General features: G+C 47.7%; 1 long non-coding RNA gene across 1 annotated transcript; it reads left to right on the forward strand.

Annotated features, from left to right (window-relative positions):
• Positions 1–12,081: 12,081 nt before the first annotated feature.
• Positions 12,082–15,181, forward strand: LOC123951894. The gene is made up of 3 exons (XR_006820528.1): positions 12,082–12,838; positions 13,486–13,714; positions 14,277–15,181. It is a non-coding gene; the product is annotated as an uncharacterized LOC123951894 (long non-coding RNA).
• The last annotated feature ends 6,981 nt before the right edge of the window (positions 15,182–22,162 follow it).

Here is a 22,162-nt window from a genome sequence, read left to right on the forward strand (position 1 = left end):
AAAATTCACAATCTAACTCCCACAATGCTCAATACACCCGAGTTAGCGGTATTACGAAGTCATCTTCTTTTACTCCTCTTCCCCAGGACTGCAACTTCCAAGTCTCTTCTTTTACCCCTTAGGATTCCCGGGAAGCAAAAACATACAGCTCCTCAGGTGAAAACACTTTGTAAGGCAGACGCTGTCTGCAGACATTAGGGATTCTGATGCCCAGAAGAATGGGCACCCAGCTGGATAGGCAAGCAGCGGTCAGGGACCGCCACCAACTCTCCGAAGTTTGTAGGCAATTAGAGAAAGGTCTTAAGTCTTGGGGAAAAAATTACCCTGGCTCCCGTCAGTAGCTAGGATCCTTTCTGTGGCAGAGCCCCTTCCTTGCGGCAGCACAGAGCAGAGGACCCCCAGGACTGTATCTCAAAGCCCTCCTCTTTCCCATCCCTCCTCCTCCCCAGGCTGCCAGAACCTTCCCTTGCAGCAAAAGCACATCCGTATTTGGAGGAGTGAAATTTGCAGTCTGCCCTAACGGGTGGTTTCTGCCCCTGGGCTGTTACTATTCTCAAAGCATTAAACTGTCTGCAAGTCGGTTATTTACAGAGCCTCTCTCTTCCCAGAGCTGCTGATACGTGGCACTCTTTATCTCATCTGTCCCACCGAGACCCTTTGTTTGCCGACAGCCGCTGGCTCTCCTGGGCTCTTACCTCACCTGGCACAGTCCTCTCCAAGCCCTAGAAGAAACAGCCCTCACCCGACACACCAGGGATGAGAGACGATTTCTGCTCGGAGCTAGCAACCTTTCTCTGAGGTGGCATCACACCGAGACAGAAAAAATAAAGGCTCTGTTTCTTTCTCTAACTGGCTTTGTCTGAGGAGAAGTCGGTCTTTCAGACAGACTCGGGACACATTGCCACAGAGTTTTCCTCCCAGAGAAAGCGCCTCCTAATTGGACAAAAGAGAGAAAGGAGCCAGCTGCTGTTTTCATGGTTATTTAAATACCTATCGGCAGTCCAAAATGTCTCTTTGTTTCATTACCGTTGAAATGTGATTGCCATTACATTTTCTACTGGCCTCCTCTCCACGCAAACTTGGTGTGGGAGGGGAGGTGGCAGGGAGAAAGAGATTCGTACGGCACCCATTTGGTTTCTGAATGTATTGTTTGCATCTAGACCTCAGCAGCCTGGAATGTCAAACTGACAACGCTGTCTGTTTTCCTCCCCAAAATATCATTTTTAACACATCCATAAAGGCAAGCCAGATTGTGTGGGACCCAGGTTTCAGTAAAAAGACTGGAGGCTTGCTGGTTCAGTGGTGGGCAGCGGACATTAAGGAAAACTGCTTCTGGGAGGGTTCAGTTTAGAAAAGATTAAAAGAATTCAGGAACGTGAAAAAAATTTTGTTCCAACCCTCTCTGCTGACAGTTGATGCTTGTGCCGGGGGCTGAGTCTTATACACAATGATTTGTGAAGCATTTCACAGTTTTCAAACATTTCTCCCCCCTGTATATCGTGGGACACTCCCAAAAATCCAGTGAGGGAGGTGAGGGCCATTGTCTTATCCTCATCCTATGGATGAGAAAACTGGGTCTCCTAATGAGGGAAACTCACAAATGGTCACAGAACAGCACCCCCCACCCCTCCCCAGCACTCCCCCACCCCAGGGCCTATTTCTACCTTGTGTTGGTGGCAGATTTCTTATCTCTTGAAGCCTGAATAAAACATCTCCCCTTCTCTGCAGCTTTTCCTGCTCCCTTCTGCTTGGCCCCCCCAAACTGCGAATTGATGTAACCAGTATCAGTGAGCAACCATCCTGCGTGTCTCAGGCAGAGACGTGCTCTGTCCGCCCAGCCACGGGTCCTGTGGCCAGGAGCTTGCGGTCCATCTGGTAATAATATGATGTCTAACTCCTGGGGCCCCTGAGGGCTGTGAGAAATAGCATCCCCCTCTATTGACCAAATTCCATACTCACTGAGAAATAAATCAGAGAGTAACAGCAGATGATACCCAACATGTATCATCTTTTCTTACGGACAAAAGTGAAGTAGGAGAATGTGGCTCCGTGGGAGGGCTCGGGGGTCCGTGACCTGAAACTCCAAACTGGCCAGCCCTCCCTCCACTGATCTGCAGGCAGAGCTGGCCTGGGAGGGTCTCCCCCCAGGGCCTCAGGACAGGCAGAAACCTGCTCTGGAGCTTGGCTTCTTGCAAGGGCGGGGGGCGGCTCTCAAGGGGAAACAGGAGCTAAGCAGAGAATCCCACACCCAGTTGTTCTCCCAGATTTACCACTCCAGAGCAGATCGGGAAGCGGTGACAGGGGGCAGAGGGTAAAGAGAGTAACTCGGGACAAAAATCTCTCCTCAAGGGAGGCAGAGAAGGGAAAGGTGTCCCTGTCTTAACTTGAATCTAACTTGTGCTCTGTGGGCTCGAACTCAGAACCAGAAGGCAGAGAGGCTCCTGTTCTCCCAGCAGAGCTGTGGCTCCCTTGCGTGGGGTCGCGACCTCTGGGATGACCCCTGCTGTGTGCTCCCCGTGTGCCTGTCTCCTCCATATCCTGAGAGATTCCACTGAGAGACCCTTTCTCCGGCTGCACCCAGTGCAAGGCCTGATACTAGACAAGGCCCCGTTAAAACTTACTGAATGCACATAAACACGGTGACTCATCCCAGGCCACCGAGAAGAGGGCCAGAGCCACATCCCTGACTCGTGGCCTGGTTCCCTTTTCGCCCTATGCTTTCTCAACGGTAGCTACACGGTGACACATAACCTCAGACGGTAGGTGTCGATTCACAGCTCTCTCAGGAGCCTCCCCGGTGTAATCTGGAATCGGCCCCCACACAGGGAGGGCAGGGAAGGACCAAAGAAAGAGGCGGGCCACTCTGGGTTGTAGGTGGCAGTTTTAACAAGCAAAGGGAACTCACACAGGAGGCTTGTCCTGGGTGGCGGCAAGGTGAACGGCTCTCCGCATCTCCCCCGCCAGATCTTGAAAGTTTATATGGAGGCTTTAATTAGGTGCAGTCACGTGGACCGGGCAGGTGTTCTCAATACCACATTGTGGTCTCAACTCTGTGCTCCTGGAGCTGCCTCTGGGAGTGGGAAAGGCAAGTGGAAGTCATGTTCCCAGGACTGGGGAGGAGACAAGGACCCTCCAGCTTAGGGGTCGATGGGCAATCAGGTCTTTGTGATGACATTCCCCGTCAGTGGGGAGGGAATAATAACATTAATAACAGCTAATGCTTATGAGCTGGCAGGCAGGCCCCCTGGCATTTGCACACATGTACCTTGAGCTGGGTACTAATGTACTCTCATCCTATGGGTGAGAAAACTCAAGCTCAGAGAGGTTGAGACACCAGCCCAGGGCCACACAGCTAGTAGTAACTCTCATTCAGTGATGTGCTCCCAGCCCTCATGGAATATGTTCAAAAATGTAATGAAAACAAAGCAACCCCAAGACTAAAAATTTGCTTACAGAAATATCAGGGATGTTTTCCTTCATCAGTCTCCGCACAATGGTGGTACAGAGCTCCTCAAAGCTGGTCTGAAAAGCAGTACCAGCTATGACAGTCAAGAGCAGAATGGAGAGTAAACTTTGAAACCTTGATGGGTTTGGCAGCTTGACGCGGCTGCTAGTTCCTGGGATCTTCACGGGCCTCACTGAGCAGGCTTCTTTCACGGAGCAGGGTGAGGCCATTTGGATATGAACTCGCACCATGAGTCACAAGTGGCCTCAACTGTGTACTCATATTTGACTGTAAATTTTTAAAAAAATTGTTCTTTATCACCGTTTGCAAAGCCCAACATCGTAGTGCTACTTTAGTTAGCTTGGGAGTGGATGAGGGAGAAAGTAGTGCGACAATGGCCAGGAGAATTCTGTCCAGTTCTTTTTGCTGATCATCAGAGTGACCCCTGGACAGCTTCCCCTCAGGCAGCTGTGAAGTGAGGGGCTTGGGTTAGAGCCTCTCGGAGGCCCCTCCTGTGCAGTGTCCTATTAAGCATGTTTGCTACCAGAGAAGATCTTTCCTTTTTTTTTTTTTTAGAATTTTATAATTTTGTATTTATTGAGAGAGCGTCCTTATACATTTATATTCTATCAGGCACGGGCATTTACACAGCAAAAGTAGGAAGAAGGAAAGAAGGAGGGAAAGAAAGAGAGAAAGAGAGAGGAAAGGAAGGAAGGAAGGAAGAAAAAGAAAGAAAAAATTGGTTCAAGTATTTTTAAAATTTCCTATGCTGAGCCACCCCTAGTTCAGTATCTCTCCCTTCCACCTGCCCGGTATTACTGTTCTTCCTTCCGTCAAGGCTGTCATCTCTGCAGCATGGCTTAAAGACTGTGTCACCGTTGTCCCCGGCATTTTCTTCCATGCTGCTGCTGGTATAGCCGCACAGGCTCTGCAGTGACAATATGTCACGACTACAACCCAGCCAGTGGCGATGGGGAGACACATTCTGATTTCGGATAGATTGAGATGTGAATAAAAATGTACCAATGTAGTTTGCTCACCTTCCTTTGCCTTCTCCCATCTTTGCTGACAGCAGCACCAGGGCGGCAAAACTTAATCTACTCAAAGCTTTTTTTTTTTTTAAGAAAGAGTGCCTGAGCTCTTGTGAGGGCGGGGAGGTGGGGAGAGGGAGAGAGAGAATCTAAAGCAGCCTCCACGCCCAGCACAGAGCCAGACATAGGGCTTAATCCCAGGACCCTGAGATTATGACTTGAGCTAAAATCAAGAGTCTGACTCTAACCAACTGAGCCACCCAGTCGCCCATGAGAGCAAATAATTTTTTAAAAATATTTTATTTATTTATTTGACACAGAGAGAGAAAGAGAGAGAGAGCATAAGCAGGGGGAGAGGCAGAGGGAGAAGCAGTCTTCCTGCTGAGCAAGGAGTCCGATGTGGGGCTCGATCCCAGGACCCTGGGATCACAACTTGAGTCAAAGGCAGACGCTTAAGGTGTAAGCCACCTAGGCACCCCTAGAGAGAGCAAATCATTTTTAATATCCTCCTCTATATAACAAAATGAATTTTAGCAATAATCCTATGGTAATCAGAAATTAGCACTCTTCCCTTGATTTGCTCTTAAATTTTAAAAACAAATACAAATTTAAAAGAACAATTTGACTTTAAAAGTTCCCTCTGCTGTGGTGAGACATATCATGTATGAATGAAAATTTGCATCTGCCAAACAAAAATATCACACCTTTCAGTTCACAGTCTGTTAGCTGTTCTAATTTTCCAATCTAAATAGAATTCCCAGAAATCACACAAAATTGAAGTAACTCTAGTTCCCTTTCTTTGCCTCCAGAGGCCCTGAGATCTCACTGTTGACTCAGCCCATGGTTTACGCGCAGGGGAGGGAAGGGCCGGGGGCAGGCTGGTGGTTTGCAGACAATTTGAAGGGGGCTCTCAGGATCCCAAACAGCTAGGGCCGGAGTCGCGGGCGGGCGTCAGAGCTGGGAATTCACCAGCAAAACACCATATTTATTTAAGGATCAGTAATAAAAATGCACCCATGAGGAACTTGCTTATCTAATAGTAAAACTCCACAGTAACTGTGGCCATCCTCTAGAACTTGGGCAACATGTTGGGGTCTGGGGAGTCTGCTGGATCACTGACACTGTCTAGAAATGTTGGCCCATGGTGATAATAAAGAGAAAATAAGTTTTTTTTATTTTACTTGGGTTTTTAAAATAATTATTTTTAAAAAAATTCTCTATAGACAATGTACCCTCTTATTGTTTGAATCCAGGGCAGATCACCCTGTCCCACTCCGATGCTTTACTCTTGATATGCTGCTGCTTCTGGCTTATTTTAGGGGATTGAAGACTACTTAGTTGGAAAGAGTTTTGCCCACAAGGCCCTGACATTTCCGGTTCAATAGGTTTTAGTTTTGGGCCAAGAGAGAAAAAAGTGTGATTAATTAGTAACAGTCAACACTTACTGCCTGTCTGCTTTGTGCCAGGCCCTATCTCTGCTTTCCTTCCAAGTGCAGTATATGAGATATGTTCTATTATTTCTACTTTCAAAGAGGGGAACTGAAGCTCAGAGAGACTGCCTAACTTCTCTAAGGTCACACAGCGAGTAAGTGGTAGAGAATGAGTCTGGGCCCAACAGCCTGACTCTAGGGCCCACGCTCTTGACCTTTAAGCTCTACTGCCTCTTACCATGCGCCCATCAAGCAAAAGACAACACACTGCAGTGGAACAGTAATCATTTGGGGGTATCTCTTTGGGGCCAACAACTAGAAACACACTATCTTATTTAATCATCAAGGAAGTATCCTGTGCCCCTTTGTACCCAGCATGACGATGACATTCAGCATGTTAAATGCTTTTGATTACAGAGTAAATGATGGAGCTGGTGGTATTCAAGCCCTTCTGTACTTTCTTTTTTTTTTTTTTTAACTTTTTTTTTTTTTTTTTTAATTTATTTGACAGAGAGAGAGAGATCTTTGTTTACCTCACACTTGCTTCCTAAGGCACCCAATGCTCTCTGGTACATTGAACCAGAAATATACAGGCACGCACACAATACAAGAATATTCCCTTGCATAAGGACAAGGTGCTGGCGATCTAGTTGGAGCGCGAGGCACTTGACTTCCCAGCCTGCCTTGCAGCTAGGGCAGCACAGTCCAGGCCAGGAGAGGTTAAGGGGAAGTCCTCTGGTGAGGGTGGGTGGGCTCTGGGAAGGTTTTTGCTTTCCTCATAAAAGGGACAAACTCAGCAGTTGGGGACGTCCTCTCATTCTTTCTTCCCTGAACACAGATCTGCAGCAGCCATTTTGGAACCATGAGGTAAAAGCCAAAGAAAGCTCAAAGATGACTGCCCTCATAGCGCAGAGCTCCTGAACCAATACCAATGACCATCTGTCTCTACTTCTTGTGGGAGAAAAGTCCATAGTTATTTCAGCTTCTTTTAACCCAGTATTCTGTCACTTGCAGCCAGATACAACCCTAACTGTTTTGGAAAGAAGTGAGTGACCTCCCTTTCCTTATACCTGAGAGGTAAGCCTTTGATTTCTGTGCCTATTTGAACTGATTTTTCACCCTTGCCTTGAGAAAGATGGTATCCTGAATGTAATTTGAGATACCTTAAGAGTGCCTAACTGGCTCAGTTTGTAGAGCATGCGACTCTCTGTCTTGAGGTCATGGGTTTGATCCCCACATTGTGGGTAGTAGTAGTTACTTTAAAAAAAAAAAAAAGATAACTTAGGGGCACCTGGGTGGCTCACGTCATGATCCTAGGTCCTGGGATTGAGCCCCACATCGGGCTCCCTGCTCAGTGGGGATCCTGCTTCTCCCTCTGCCTGCTCCCTCAGATGCTTGGGCTTTTTCTCTATCTCACTCTCTCTCTGTGACAAATAAATAAACTCTTTTAAAAATAAATAAAATAAGAGAGATATCTTGGTCCTGTGGGTATGACACTCCAAGTATCTCCTATGCCTGCTGCCCTTCTGAGAGCAAGAATCAGTGGTTCTTCATGAATGAGTCCCATGCTTTGGACCAAGTGACCCTGATTCTCCGGCCAAAGCTGAGTTGACCCTGACTCTTGGAACTTCCCCGCAAGCTCCCACCCACAGGTCAGAGAGGGACCCACGGGAGGCATGGCATGCGAGCCCTCCAGCGAAGGTACTGTGTAGCTGCTGACGGGTGCACCTATGAAATGGGAGTTGCGTCATGCAAGGCAGAGGCAGAAGCCATAAAGTAAGACGATCACAGACAGCCAGCTGCTACGAAGCAATGTGAGTCAGGAACACATAGGAACCAAGAGGTAGTGAGAAGGAAAGTCGAAAAGTCATAGGGTAACAAGAGGAGAACCCTAACTACGGCACAGCCTTCAAGGCGGGAAGCCACCAATGGCTGCTAGTGAGGGAGTGAGAAGATGCAGGGTCTCTCCCCTGCTGACCTTCTAAAGCTCTGTGCATCATGGGAGCTGTCAGGATTGCTGATGGATCGCTGACCATATTCCGTGGCTGGTGAGGCTGTGTCCTGTAGCTGATCTCCCCTATTTTGACAGAGCTAAAATAACCCTCCAGGCAGTCTGAAAGAGCTTAACCGACGTGTTGGCAACTCCGGGACACCATTCTCATCACCAGACCTTGGGGCATGTTGCACACACACCCATGGTGCCCAGGGATTACAGGCGGGACACCTGTGGGCCACATTTGGGCTGAGTGCCTGTGTTCCTTAGCCTCCAGATACCTTAAGATGTGCGTTTGGAGGCCTTTCGACGGTGTGCATGCTCTAGGATCAGTCAGCTCCTACCCCGCTCTGATCCTGAGAGCTGCCCTACTTCACACACTTACATCACCTGCTTGGTCCCCCTGGAGGCACGTGAGCGGCAAACTCTGGTTGATGAGGCAGAGGGGTCACACACACTGCCCAGGGGATCCACGCAGCCGTCCCCCCCTTCCCCCGGCAGCTGAAGACCTGTGCTCTCTAGGCAGGACAGGAAGCTGCTGCTTTCCCAGAATCTTCCTGGCTTCTAAGGAGCTCGTGACCGAGCATGGGCCTGTTGCCACCCCCGCAGACCACAGAGCTGGCGTCTTCTGTCACTTCATCAGCCGCTCGCTTCTCCACCACAGTTCGTAACTCCTGTTGCCACTTCTAATCACATCCAGCACCACTTACACGGCGGCTCTCGTCTCTCTGGCCTTCTGGGGCTTTCATCATGTCTGTCTTACTGGGTGTCCGTGGGATTGACCTTTGTGGTCTGAACCAATTAGCAGGTGCTTTTCCTTCAGCCCAGTGGGCCACGAATCCTGGCCCCGTGTGGTCCTGCGAATGGTGGCTCCGCTTAGCGGTGCTGGTGAGCTGGCCCTAGGGGGCTGTGCTTTACCATCCATCGGTGCCGCAACTGTTGTCTCAATGGCTTCTTGAGTCTAGAGGGATTCTAGAAGCCTGAGGGATCCAGAAAATGGGGGTAGTGCAGAGGCAGGACTGGTCTCTGGAAATAACAGCCTGGGAAGGTGGTGGAAGGAGAGAGTATGGGAGACTGGTATCTGAGGTGGTCAATGCGTTTTCCTCCCAGCGTGGGTTATAGCAGACAATGCAAGCATCACAAGGAATACCCCAGACTGCAGAGGAGGCAGCTCAAGAGGAAGGTAGGGGATGGTGCACGGCCTGGCATCTGCACAAAGGAGTGTGTTTGTGTGTCCATGTGCAGCGTGCACATGTCTGTGTCTGTGTATGGAGACTAGTGCTGGTGGGCTGTGGAAAATCAAGTGAGGCAGGAAACAATCATGCAGGGTCTTGAAAGGTCGAAAAATCCACTGAGGATCACTGCAGTGGGTCGTTTCGAGTCACTGAAGGGGAGAGGGAATCAGGCCCAGGTACCCATCTATGTGGTGACCCAAAAGCAAAGCAGGAATGGCAAGGAAATCATCCCAGGAGATTCAGAAGGAGATTCTGAGAAGCCTGTGTAGTTGGCTCAATTTGGAGAAGCAAGTAGAGGAAGCCATGAATGTTGATGCCAAAGTGTTGAGCTCAGGGGCACATTGGCACCGACCGTAGAATGGAAAGTTTGAGAGAGCTGAAGAGAGAACGAATTCTGTTTCAGAAGTGACATTTCATCCTTCAGAAAGAGGCCTTCCTTCCTCCTTTATTTACTTGGATGACTGAGTGGTTGCCAGAACAGCTTTGCGTCTGGAGGGTGGTGGAGAAACCTGGGGAACAAGGACAGGCCTCTCTCCTACCCTCGTCTCCAGGTTTCTCAGCCAATAAGACAGCAGGACCAGAAGTTTCCACGAGACATCAAGTGGCTGCTGGTCTCTCCGTGACAGCTCTGGCCAGAATGAGACAGACATCAACCAGTTAGTCCAAGAGAGGAGCTCAGAAGCTCATTACTTGATGTGACTTCAGAGGAACACCCACATTCTTTTGCTGACAAGCAGGCACTAGCTGAATTTGGCCTCATCAGCACACTGGCAGGCAGCCATGCTGTTAAATGGAAACTGACCCATCACAGGAAAAAAAGTGAAGGGCAAGTGATCATTCCACTCCACATTCCTTGCCATACACCCCATCCCTGCCTCTGTATTCAGAACACTTTAAAACTTAATGTAGTGAGACCCCTTCATTGTTCTGAGGCTGTCTAAATTTCAGCTGGGAGTTTAGGAAACTTTCTGGATCCCAAGGACCTAAATGGGGGCTCCTGTGGTGGGCGGTCATGCCCTTGAGTTTTAAACTGGCTGTGCATTTTAGGGCACAGATCCACAGCTGTCTACTGGGCCTGTATAATCCCCAATGTTAGCAGGTAAACCTTACTGTAACAAGACCACCACGTTCATTTAGGAACAGTTAGCTTTCCTCTGCTGCCAGGCATTCTGGAAGTCCTAGATGGTCCCCATGGCATCCAGCGCAGTGAGCAGCTGTTCCATGCTCTGTTTCATGCACACAGAGCTAATCTGGAGTGCCCACTTTGCTTCCACCAGCAGCTCTAACCTGGGGAAATAAACTCACCTTTTTGAGCCTTGGTCTCCTTATCAGTAAAATGGGGGTTCTAATGCCTAGTTCAGAGTGTTGCTGTGATAAATACATTATATATAAAGGATGTGTTAGTTATCTACTGCTGCATAACAAATTACCCCAAAAGGTAGTGGCTTAAAGCAACAATAAGCATTCCTTGTCTCCTAGTTTCTGTGGGTCAGGAATTTAGGAGTGGTTCTGGAGCTTGGTGGTTCTCGATGGAATTTCTCAGACAGTTCAGCTGGATGGCAACTAGAACTGTAGTCATATGATGGCTAGAGGGGAGCTAGAGGAACTGCTTCTAAGGTTGCTGATTGCATTAGGCGGATAAGCTGGCACTTGGCAGGAGGTCTTGGCTCCTCTCCCGGCGGGCCTCTCTATAGGACAGCTTCCGTGTCCTTGGTGCATGATGCTGGCTTCCCCCAGAGCAATCCAGCCAACAGACCAAAGCAGAAGTTGCAATGCCCTTTTATGACTTAGCCCTGGGAGTCGCATTTTGCCACCTCACCTGTAGGCTAAGGGTCATAAGGGTCAGCCCTGATTCAGTATGGGAGGGGACTCTACAAGCACATGCCTATCAGGAAGCAAGGATCACAGAAGGCTGCCTTAAAAGCTGGCGACCACAAGAGCTTACACAGCTCCTAGCTAAATTGTAGCTCCTAAGACGATTATGATCCTCTGCTTGATATCCGTTGCTCAAGAAAGAATGCTTCCTTTCTTTGGCTGGGAAGAGCTGAGCATTGCATTTCTACTCTCACATCTAGTGGCCCTCCAGAGCCATCCATGGTGAAGTCAGAAAGGGCAGCACCCCGAGGCCCCCCAAGAGGGACCCTTAAAGATAAACTCAGAAACAGTGGCCTCTTCTGTTTCCTTCCCCATTTATATAATCAGAGTCCTTCACAGCACGTCTTGATTTCTCTGATGATTTGAAAGCTGCAGTCAGTCGTGATCCGCGGGACGTAAGCAACTGCTGCAGAGGAAGGATGCTGACTTGCACTTTCTGCTCCAGCTCCGCTAGGCAGAAAGCAGTGACCCATGTCACCCCTGAGACAAGAGCAGGGGCTGTGCTAGAAATGGAAGAGTGGAAGTGTGCCGTTGAGGGGCAACTAAAGGAGTGTTTATCAGCAGCAGCCCCAACTACCTGATAACCCTAAGCCACACGTCATGAGGATTTTCCCTACATCCTTACAGCTGGCGTTACACCTTCGGTGAGGCTCTGGTCAGCTGGTGATAGAATGGATGAGGACACCTCGGTGACAGAAGCTACCAGTTGTTTCCCAATGTCAGTTGTTCTTTGCTTCCACACTTAGAGAACTCCCAATCATGAGCTGGGAGCAAGATATGCCAGAATAAAAATTATGTGGATTAGGCTCCCTTGACAAAGTTCTGTCCAATGGGATGTAAATGGAGGTCATATATGCAACTTTTTTTTTTTTAAGATTTTTATTTATTTTTTGAGAGAGAGGCAGTGAGAGAGAGCATGAGCAAGGAGAAGGTCAGAGGGAGAAGCAGACTCCCGTGGAGCTGGGAGCCGGATGTGGGACTCGATCCCGGGACTCCAGGATCATGACCTGAGCTGAAGGCAGTCGTCCAACCAACAGAACCACCCAGGTGTCCCCATATATGCAGCTTTTGAAGAGGGAGCATGTATGTCTTCTCTTAATCTTTCCTTCTTGCTGGAATTTTGATGAAACGACTGGAGCCCCAGGACCTATTTTGGACCATGAGGTGACCTTGAGAACAGAAGCCACCTTTGGCAGAGCAAAAACATAGAAGAAACTTGGGTCCTTCATACCATAGAGCTCTCTTCCAAACTGGGCTGCCCGCCCAGAACATTAGAAAGAAACTTTTCATTTAAAAAAAAAAAAAATCCTTTTTTTGTTGTTGTTACTGTATAACAAACCTAACCTCAACCAGCACAGCTTCCTATAGCAATGGCCATTAGTACAGTCCTTGCACATGATCTGCCACCAGACATGCATTTCCCTGCTGCAGAAAGTCTGCAGAAATCCTAGTAGGAACAAGATGAACCATCATTCATAGTTTCATGCAACATTTATTGAGCTCCGTCTATTAGCGACATGGCACCATGAGGGCTTCCGATGAATGGGTCTCAATCCATGGAGCTCAACTACCAAAGTACACGGAGGAGGTCAAGCAGTTGTATACTGAATTTGTTGTGAGTTTCTCCTCTATCCTGGGCCCTGTTACCACCGCTTTGTTTTTTCATGCATTTGCCCTTCAATTCTGTCTTTCATTCATTCAACATTCAATCTAGGAAGAACTTCCACACGTCCAGCATCGGGACAAGTGCTGGAATCACACTGACGCGCTGAAGCAGAGGCGGTAGGTGTCCCTGTGAAGTCAAGGAGCGGAGGGGGACACAGAGACAGGTGGGTATACTTTGGATTCCTTTGCCTCTAAAAAACTAAAATTGCAATAACATTTCTTATTTCAAAAATGAGATCTATTCAATAAATGAACCAAAGAAAATAATCACATATAGTATAGGAACGAATATTACCAACATTTTGCCATTTTTCAAAAGTCTTAATATATACTTTTTTTTTTTTACATTGGATTACTTTTTTTTCCTGATTTGTTTCACTTAATATCATATTGTGGCCATTTCAGCATGACAGTAAATACACTCCTACAGCAATATTTTGAGAGGCGACCATGCATCCCACTGGACAGAGCTATGTAATTTCTGCAGTCCCCTAATGCTAGACATGTAGGCAGGCCTTAGTTTTCACGATTATAAAGAGCTACTATAATGGGTATTCCTATAACTAAACCTTTTATATACTTATGATTATTTCCTTGAAATAACTTCTTAAAAGTAGAATTGCTAGACTAAAATGTATATATAATTCTAAGAGTTTGGGTACAAATCTAAATGAACTTTAAGTGGTTAGGCAAATCCAGTCTCCTCCTAGCAGGCCAAGAGTTCCCATGATTTTTTTTTTAATATAAGGACTTTGAGAGGACTCCCATAACTTGATGAATCACTTACATCTTCACATGAATCATTTTTCAGACTGTGTTCCTCCCCAGAGGAAAGAGCAGATCTCCTGAAGAAGGCAGGAATCTGGCAAAGGGCACAGAGACATGGGCCAGGCCTGGAAACAGCAGCCTTAGCAGAAGTCCTGCTCCAAGATCCGGCCTGCCTGATGCCTGCAGAATGTGCTTTGACCTGCTAGAGATGCTCACTCCTAAGCAGAAGGCTCCAATTCAACTTCCTGGTACGGCTGGAACAGTTCCCCCTGGTGAGGACGGCACCACTTTCCTCCCCTTCTCTGAGTTCATCTTCTCTCCCCTGTCCTGCTCACCCTCATTCTTCACCATCTGATTATTATTTTCCAAAACAAAAAGAGATTTACTGGATTTTCTATTTATAAAATGATATAAACCCTTTGAAGTGATTTTAAAGACCTCTAGAAAAGGAGAAAGAAAAAAATAAAAATCACCTCCAAATTTTGCTCCCCAGTGATACAACCACTGTTAATACATAGCTGAACATCCTTCCAGATGTCTCTCTGCATTATATGATGCCTCCCGATTAGTGTTTAATCTTACCACAAATCCATGAGATGGGCAGCGTTACCTTTCTTTTATAATCATGGGATCTGAAGTGTTAGACATGACAAGTTACTTGCTCAAGGTTATGGAACTGGTATGTGGGGTACTGGGATTTGACCTGACTCATACTTACCCCAAAGCCTGCAAATCTCAACCATTGTACAATTTCTCCAACTCCTGTTTTCCTCTTGCTGTAATACTTATTTGTGTAAATGGAGTCCCCTTACTTCCTTTTTTCTTTCATTCCAGAAGGTGCTTTGGCCGAGGATGCTGAGGCAGTGGGCTGTAAAGTTTAACTCTTAAGTGACTGCTTACTGAATCTGTGACTTGGGCCTCCTTAACCTCAGGAGATATTTCCCATCGGTAAAATGAGGATTATCATTCCTAACTTAAGGAGTGGTTATGAGCATGGAACCATACCACATACATAAAACACCTGCCAGGTGGTCAACTCATTAAATAGCAATTCTCATTACCTTTTGGGGGAGAAATATGGATCACCATTTGAATGGCAGTTCATTATGATATTGTGGGGATGTAGTAAGATGTATCGGACACACATTAAATATGATCTTGTCTTGACAGGCTTTATCTACTGTTGTCCATTGTCTGGCTTGTCACTAATGGGCATCCCAACACATTCATCTTTGTACACTTGTCCAGTCGTCTCCTATGGATGAATTCCTAAAAGAAGAATGGGATCAAAGAGGATGGATAAGACGAGTCTACCCTTACTTACTTCAAGAAGGGGGTTCTTTGTGAGGGGAAATGGTCGCAGGGCAGTCTCCCCTCCAGTTTCTTGTTCTTCCTTCTCTGCTGCCTGTGAGAGGCAAGGCACTTTCTGGAGACCTCTACCACCCAAATAAGTCTGCTACAACTCTTCCTTCCTTCCTTTCAGATTAAAAAACACCTGTTCTGTGTCATAGCCTGGACAAAGGGGTAAAATTAAAGGTGCCATCATTAGTTGAAAACAAAACAAAAATTGCTGGAACTCAGCTCTGCCGAATCCCCCTCCATTGAAAGCCCTGTGGTATGCATTGGACCTATGTGGTATGTCTGTACACAGGCGAATACAGATCTGTATTCCTTACATAGAAGAAGGTGTATGTCTAAGGGATTTACACATGCATGTGAATATATATGTGTAACATACGTGACCAAAAATGTAAAGCAGAAAAATATAACTTTTTTTTTTCCTAGAGAAAATGCGTGAGTGTGGTGTGTGGGGTCTGTGGGAGGGAGACGGACAGAGAGAGAATCTCAAGCAGGCTCCCTGATGTGGTGCTCATCTCATGACCCTGAGATCATGACTTAAGCCAAAATTCAGAGTTGGACGCTTAAGCAGCCGAGCCACCCAGGAACCCCATAACCCCTGCTTCTCAAGCCCCAGACTGACATTTCCTATATGTGTTAAATATGCCTTTGTTCTCTCATGTTTGCAAATACTATGGAAAACTAAATACTTTTCTACTGATTTTCACAGGCGCTGCTGATCTCCTTGTGATACTGTTTATAAACATTTATTTTAGGGAGAGGAAGGGAGTGAGCCTACCAGAGGTAGGGGAGGGGCAGAGGGCAGCCTCCCCAGGGAGCCCAGAACCCAAGGCGGGACTGGATCTTCTGACTCTGAGATCAAGAGTTGGTCTCTCAACCCGACCGCATCACACTGGTGCCAGGGACGTGTGACATTTTTTAAGAAGCCTGCACCTCAAAACCAGACTGGGTGAGCGCAGCGGTCAGAAGTGGTGGGGAACCCCCAGGGCATTTGACGTGATTGGAAGTTGGATACTCGTTGTGGATTTCCTTGTCTGTCTACAGCCCCACCCTCTGCTTCCCTGAAAAACCCTCGGGCCACGGAAACTCAGCTCCTCCCACCTTAGACTTCGTATACATCCGAGAGATATAAAGAGGTTCCATTTTTTTTTTTTTAATTCAGTTTTACTCTAAAATTTCCTAAGGAAGGGAGCCAGGCAGGACTCCAGTTGGGATGAAGCTGTGATCAGATCACCTGGGTTCTCTGCCTCCAGAGAGACTGGGCTCTTCCAACAGTACAGTCCCCAGAGTTTCCGCTTTGGAGTTAAGCCCCTGGGACATGCGTCACAGCGAAGCCAACCGTGCAGTTAGGCAGAGGACAGCCCCCCCCTCTTTTTTTCAGTGTAGTTGCATCTGGGGTTTGTGTCAATTACAATAAGGCTCAAGCCATCCCACCCAGCCACCAAACATTAACAAGGAGATAAGGTGGGAAGTCCATTATTTTCATTTTTACACGTTGAAAAACTTTTGAGAAATGTAAGCTGTAACGGAAATCCCCACCATCCCTAACATTTCACCGGATTCAGAGTTTGCAAACTTCAATGGAAAAGAGCAATGCATCAGGAAATCTGTGTTCGTCCCAGCGCTGGACGCTGGGCTGGGACAGCTCACTGGACTCTGTTGTCCCCTCCTTCCCGATGGCCACACTACACGCATTCTGCAACTAACTCATGGAGTTGCACTGTAAGAACTGAAATCCCAGAATTTATCAGGGCGGGCCTGGTTTATTTGAATTGCCTGAGAAGATCTAAAAGGGAGGGGAAAGACTGATTTCCTTTCCTTCAGCTCGCTACTCCCATCATCCTCCTAGGCAGACACCAGGCTAATTCTTCTCCGTCCACGCAAACCAATCAGCATTTAAGTCCTGCCTGGCTCTTGCTCCAGCTCCTAAGTACCTCAAGGGAAGAAGATTCTATCCCACCCAGGTAATTCACTCCCCAGGTCAGAAATCCTCATTATCTGGGAGTTGTTTTCAAAGTCTACCCAGAGCCCCCTGCGCTGCCAAGTGAATTAATTGCCTCTTATTTTGATCTCAGAGGAGATAAGGATTATCTCCTTCACCCCGGCCTGACCTTGAAGGCTGTTTAGATTCTTCCCCTACTGCTGTGTTTTCCTCTTTCTCTACCCAGCAAAGGAAAAGCAGGAATTTACTGTAGATGCTGTTAAGAGGAATGTCAAGACTTTATCTTCTGTGCAGTTCAAAGATGATCTTGCAAGAACAGAAGACTCAGAATGAGGCTGAGGATGGGCTCCTAGAAGAGGGGAGTATTTGCCTGTTGCTGACAAAGCGACAAACAACAAGGGCTCCTCCCGGCGTTGATCACTGAATTCCCATCTAGTGCCCAGGAAAGAACCCCGGGAAGGTAGACAAGGGAAAACAGGGTTTCACAGCAACAGTCACAGAGGCATCAGACCAGAGCTCTGAAAGGTCTCTTGCCACTAGCCCAGCAGGGGTAGGGGCCGAGCAATGCTCTTGTGTTCCAGAATCTTCCTTTGAGACTGCTCTAATGGTCCTCAGCAAACAAGCCTCAGGGGTATATAGTACCACCCTCTGTATTTTACAGAAAGAAAAATGCAAACATACTCTTCTTCTTCCTTTTTGCATCTACATAAATGAACTCTTTATCAAAGCTCAGGGTTGTTTTTTTCCAGTGGGGCTATATATTGAAGTAAGTTCCAGCACTGTGATTTCTACGGTGAGGCTTCTATCTGTTGCTTTCCAGAACAAAAGAACTGCTTTCCATAAGGTGGGCCATTTTGAGTTTGAGGAGAAAATAGTGGGTTGGGAGACAGGCATGGGAAATTGCCACCTTCAAAGTCTACGTTGGCGTACACCGAGGACTTCCGAAGCTCAGAAGCCCACTAGCCTCTAATCACTGCCGTAGAAATGCTTTCCTTGTGGCTGTTGTATATGAGGGCGAGTCTCCAAGCCCAGAGTCCCCGGCAAAGTCTTGGAATGCAGCCCACCTTCAGCTACGCCAGCCCTTCAGCACGTGGTCCTGGGCATCGGATCCACGCACGAGGCCTGCTCTTGACATTAGTGGGGCCCACAGCAAGAGCACGACTGAAAGCCCCCAACACTCAGCCTGCCCTACCCCTTTTCCCACCCCTGGTTCCCTCTTGCACTGACGCTCCAACCATGCCCCCACAAAAGGTTGCCTTCAGCCACAACCCAGGTCAATCAAAGAGCAGCCCATCGTTAGAAGGATGGATCTAGGGAAGAGAGCCACACAGGCCTTGCAAATTACGTTCTAACCCTGCAGGCAATTCTGAGAGTCTGGATAACCAGAGCATGTTCTAGAATAGGGTTGGGAGTATGAGCTCCAGGTGGCACATCCTCTTGGCCCCCCCCTGGTCTCTCTGCTCCACAGAGGAGGTACCGAGACAGAGTGGGTCTGGATAGGGCCTTCTAAAACTCACTGTGCTTGCGAACTGTAGGCAAGTTGCTTACACCATCTCTGACTTAAAGCCCCCATCTGTTAAATGGAAATAATAGTAACACTTATCTCACAGGCTGTTGTGAGCACTCAAACATTAGCAGATTCATACAAAGCACTTAGAACAGTGAGAGCTCTTAGGGAGCTCTCGGTAAGTGACAGACTGCGCTGTTCCAAGCAGGAAACCACACACCCTGCAAGGACAGTCACATCTAGTCCCATTTAAATACTCTCGCCGCGGCCTAGTTGCCATAAACAGTGCTCTAGACCAATTCCGTTCAATAGAAATATGATGCAAGTCAATAAGGAATTTTGAATTTCCTAGTAGTTGCCTTAAATAAGAAGAAACGGGCAAAATTAATCTCACAAATATTAAATTTAACCTGCTCTAAGATATTATCATTTCAACATGGAAACACAATGGAAGTTACTACTGAGATATTTTACATTCTTTTTTTTTCATAATAAAGCCTCAAAATTGTGTGTATCTTATACTCACAGCAGATGACAACTCGGACTGGTCATGTTTCACGTGCCCAGTAGCCACACGTGGCTCCCGGTCACCTTATTAGACCTCGCTGCTCTAGATTCTTGCTACTGCAAGCATGGCCTGCTAACCAGCTCCATTCGGGGGGCTCACTAGAAATACAGAATCTTGGGGCCCTGGGTGGCTCAGTGGGTTAAGCCTCTGCCTTCAGCCCAGGTCATGATCTCAGGGTCTTGGGATCGAGCCCCGCATCAGCCTCTCTGCTCAGCAAGGAGCCTGCTTCTCTCTCTCTCTCTCTCTCTGCCTACTTGTGATCTCTTTGTCAAATAAATAAACAAAATCTTAAAAAAAAAAAAAATAGAAATGGAGAATCTCACGCCCCAGCCAGGCCCACCGAATCCAGATCTGCGTTTCCCCCAGACCCCCACGTGGTCTGTGTGCACAGTCAAGTTTACATGGTGTTGCTGGTGAAAACAAACTGGGAGCTTGTGGAGAACAGAAAGGGATATTCTCCCCTCTTACCTTTCCTTCTTCGTGCCTCTTTTTCCCTGTGGCTTTCCAGCCCTGGCTCCGTCTGTGAGACCCCTCCAGAGAGCTTTAAAAATACAATACCAGGACTTGGCTCCAGAGATCTTGATTTAATTGGTCCACGGAGGAGCCCGGGCAGCAGGCTGAGTTAAAGAAGTTCACAGGTGATACTAATACACAGCTGGGCAGAGAGTCAGTCACAGGCTAGCCCAACACCCAACACTGGCCTCATCCAGTCCTGCCACGTGACGGGGTAAATAAGCCCGAGATTCTATCCTTGAGTGCTTCGCGACAAGGCAGGTCAAGCAATGCAGCTCGTATAAGCAGCCACAGCTCTGTAAAATCGCACAGGTAGTCCTCATTGTCCCACAGACTCCCAGGGATCCATGCCATGTGTGAGAATAATATCCCTCTGAGAAGCGAAGGCATTAATTCACCCGCTGCTGTCCATTCCTCGCTACACCTGCTAGCTCAGCTAATTCCCCGGCGTGACTGAAATATGGAGGGCATACACAATTCGTACATTTATTAAATAACTAACTGTCCTCATAAAAGTGCCCGTGTTCAACATATGGATATTGTTTGGTCCCTTCCAGGAAACAGTTGTTTATTGATAAATAAACAGTTACTGAATCCCTAGTGTGCCCGATCTAATGGGGCTGCAAAAATGTTTCCACATGGCAGAGACTACCTTCGAGGACCTCATCACCTTGTGGGCACTGGCAAGGGTCTGCCGTTGGGGACAATCAAGTCCCATCTGTCCTTCAACTTTCTCCATCTGTAAAACTGGAAATAAAATCTAAAATCTTTATTCCCAGTACTTAGGATTAGCATTTTTTTAACCTTGAGAAGTACTCTAGCTCCCTCAAACCACCCAGTTTCTTCTCGCCAAAAAAAAAGCTTTCTGGATGAGGCATAAATAAATGTAATTTTAAATCACTAGGGCCCAACTTGATAACGTTTCCCTTACTGTTTTGGAATCCTTTCTATTTACCATAATAATGAAATGGCCACAGACAGGAAACATTTTTCAGCATATAAATCATGAATACTGAAAAGGAAGGCTTCCTGGTACTCTATTTCCTTCCAGAATGTGGGGGAGGGGGGAGCGGATGTGCACCTGTTCCCACGCTTCCATTTCCTTGCCTGGTGGGGGCTCAGGGAAAGGCAGAAGAGGAGAGCAGAAGGGCAAAGGATCCCAGCTGCAACACAGCACCTGTTCCTTGACGTCTCCTGCCCAGACGGCACTCTGGCATTCTTACTGTCACAGGGTGACTGCAGCTTGCAAAATGTATTTTGTAAAGCAGAGTCAAAAAGACAGTGAGAGAGGCTAAGGGTAAGGAGGAAAGTAGGAGAGAAGATGGCTCTGAGAGGCTGCTTGAGGACATGCAAGGACCGGTGAGACCCAAAAGACAGCCGTTGGAAGCCAGGTGTCTCATAAGCTGCCGAGGACCTATATTTTCTCTGGGAGCCCCTCGGCTGCCCCCACTGGAAACTGACAGGCTTTCTGCCCAAAGCAAAAAGTCTCATTTAAAGGACAAATCGATTTGACAGCACATCGGCAATTCTGTCGTGTCGCACTGAGTCTTTGCGCGACCACCTTCAGGAACCTTTTAACAGACACCAGGTGGACAGCTGACAACCAAAGAGCCTCCCCCACAGAACCTGTGGCTGGAGCTGGATGCAATCGGGGCCCTCCTGCACCCTCTTCACCAAGCCCTCTGGCTCCAGCACGCAGCCAGGTGACAGGGACCCGGCAGGTGCCTCTGGGGCTCTGGTTTGCAATCCTTTATCACGGATCTGCTGCCCACACTTCACTCTGGGAATGCAGACAGCAGCTTGGTCCCTGAAATTGTAAATGCTGGCCTGTCATCAGCCGTCTTTCTGTGCTTATCATCAGGAGGGGCAGAGCTGACCTGCTAAATGGAAGTGGGCAGCCAGACGGGGCAGTCTAGGAGCCGGCCGCCTGGCCCCTCGTGTAGGCACACAGAGCTTGCTGAGCCAGGGCGTTTTAGAAGAAGGTGGCAGAAAAGGGAAACGGGAAGAGAGGGACTAAGAAGGAAGTCATTATGAAATAGAATCTGTCTGGTTTGGAAGCCTGCATGACAGCTCCAGGTAGAGAGGGAGCGAGCCTGTTATTAGGGCTGACAAACAGAGGTGCCACATCACTCCAAGCAGTGCTGCGGTCCCCCCTCTAAAGCCCAGGGCAAGTGTTCCTGCATCGGGAGTGGCCCACGCAGCCACAGAGGGATGAAGACAGACGCAGGATCTGCACTGTCAGAGCGTGAGCTGAAGAGGCCTGACATGTCCAGAACCGAATGAATGCAAAATGAAAGGATCAGGGTGTTCATTATAAAGAAAATACAGCAACATAGCAGGAAATGTCGACAATTAAAGGAGAAAAAAAAAGAAAGAGAAAGAAAAGGAGAAAAGCTATGGTATTCTACCTCTCTAATGAAGGCATGTTCATCTTGCAAAAGCTTTTCTAGTCTTGCTTACACATACGCATTTTTATGAAATTTTCAGCGTGCTCTGAATTTCATACTGCTTTTCCCATTTGTCCTTGTCCGTAAACACTTCCTAGCGTTCCTTCCTACTCTTCTTATCAGTGGTAATTGCTATAGAAGATTCCACCTAATGGATACGCCCTAATTTACCAAAATATTCCTCCATTCTGTAAGTAGATGGCTCTCTTTTTAAAAATAGCTTTATTGGGGCGCCTGGGTGGCTCAGTGGGTTAAAGCCTCTGCCTTCGGCTCAGGTCATGATCCCAGGATCCTGGGATCGAGCCCCGCATCGGGCTCTCTGCTCAGCAGGGAGCCTGCTTCCTTCTCTCTCTGCCTGCCTGCCTCTCCGCCTACTTGTAATTT

The sequence above is a fragment of the Meles meles genome, chromosome 10 (assembly GCF_922984935.1).
Source record: "Meles meles chromosome 10, mMelMel3.1 paternal haplotype, whole genome shotgun sequence".
Lineage (NCBI taxonomy): Eukaryota > Metazoa > Chordata > Mammalia > Carnivora > Mustelidae > Meles > Meles meles.